General features: G+C 46.8%; 5 non-coding genes across 5 annotated transcripts; all 5 read right to left on the bottom strand.

The window, feature by feature from the left end:
* Window positions 1–55: 55 nt before the first annotated feature.
* Window positions 56–127, bottom strand: Pmar_PMAR009373. Its single transcript has one exon. It is a non-coding gene; the product is annotated as a tRNA-Cys (tRNA).
* Window positions 128–247: 120 nt separating this feature from the next.
* On the bottom strand, window positions 248–320 carry Pmar_PMAR009372. Its single transcript has one exon. It is a non-coding gene; the product is annotated as a tRNA-Arg (tRNA).
* A 108-nt stretch (window positions 321–428) lies between these two features.
* Pmar_PMAR009371 lies at window positions 429–500 on the bottom strand. Its single transcript has one exon. It is a non-coding gene; the product is annotated as a tRNA-Cys (tRNA).
* A 120-nt stretch (window positions 501–620) lies between these two features.
* Pmar_PMAR009370 lies at window positions 621–693 on the bottom strand. The gene has a single exon. It is a non-coding gene; the product is annotated as a tRNA-Arg (tRNA).
* Window positions 694–801: 108 nt separating this feature from the next.
* Pmar_PMAR009369 lies at window positions 802–873 on the bottom strand. Its single transcript has one exon. It is a non-coding gene; the product is annotated as a tRNA-Cys (tRNA).
* Window positions 874–913: the final 40 nt, after the last annotated feature.

The raw sequence follows: 913 nt of genomic DNA, 5'->3' as shown, positions 1-913 counted from the left end.
GAGTGATTACTCTACCTCTCGAAAATTCCTTGATGAAAATTTTGCGAAAGTTCAAACGGCACGCCCGGATTTGAACCGAGGACCTGCTGATCTGCAGTCAGCCGCTCTACCACTGAGCTACACACCCATGCACACAATTTGACTAGTCCTCCATTTGACCTATTTTCATTCAAAATTGCACTCCTCACTGTGTCGTTTACAGCCAGCTCAATCGAGTCGTCCTCTAATGATTCTCACTAAACTTATCTACCCTACCCGAGGATCGAACTCGGAATCTCTAGCTTAGGAGGGTGGCGCCTTATCCATTGGGCCAGCAGGGCGATGATTCAACTTCCGATCATGTTGATGTCTGTGGCTGTTCCGCCGATTACATGAGTGATTACTCTACCTCTCGAAAATTCCTTGATGAAAATTTTGCGAAAGTTCAAAGGGTACGCCCGGATTTGAACCGAGGACCTGCTGATCTGCAGTCAGCCGCTCTACCACTGAGCTACACACCCATACACAGAATTTGACTAGTCCTCTATTTGACCTATTTTCATTCAAAATTTCACTTCTCACTGTGTCGTTCACAGCCAGCTCAATCGAGTCGTCCTCTAATGATTCTCACTAAACTTATATACCCTACCCGAGGATCTAACTCGGAGTCTCCACCTTAGGAGGGTGGCGCCTTATCCATTGGGCCAGTAGGACGATGATTCAACTTCCGATCATGTTGATGTCTGTGACTGTTCCGCCGATTACATGAGTGATTACTCTACCTCTCGAAAATTCCTTGATGAAAATTTTGCGAAAGTTCAAAGGGCACGCCCGGATTTGAACCGAGGACCTGCTGATCTGCAGTCAGCCGCTCTACCACTGAGCTACACACCCATGCACAGATTTGACTAGTCCTCCATTTGACCTATTTCAT

This window comes from Perkinsus marinus (assembly GCF_000006405.1).
Source record: "Perkinsus marinus ATCC 50983 genomic scaffold scf_1104296938402, whole genome shotgun sequence".
Taxonomy (NCBI): Eukaryota; Perkinsozoa; order Perkinsida; family Perkinsidae; genus Perkinsus; species Perkinsus marinus.
The sequence above is the reverse complement of the archived record's forward strand: the minus strand, read 5'-3'. Positions and strand labels throughout refer to the sequence as shown.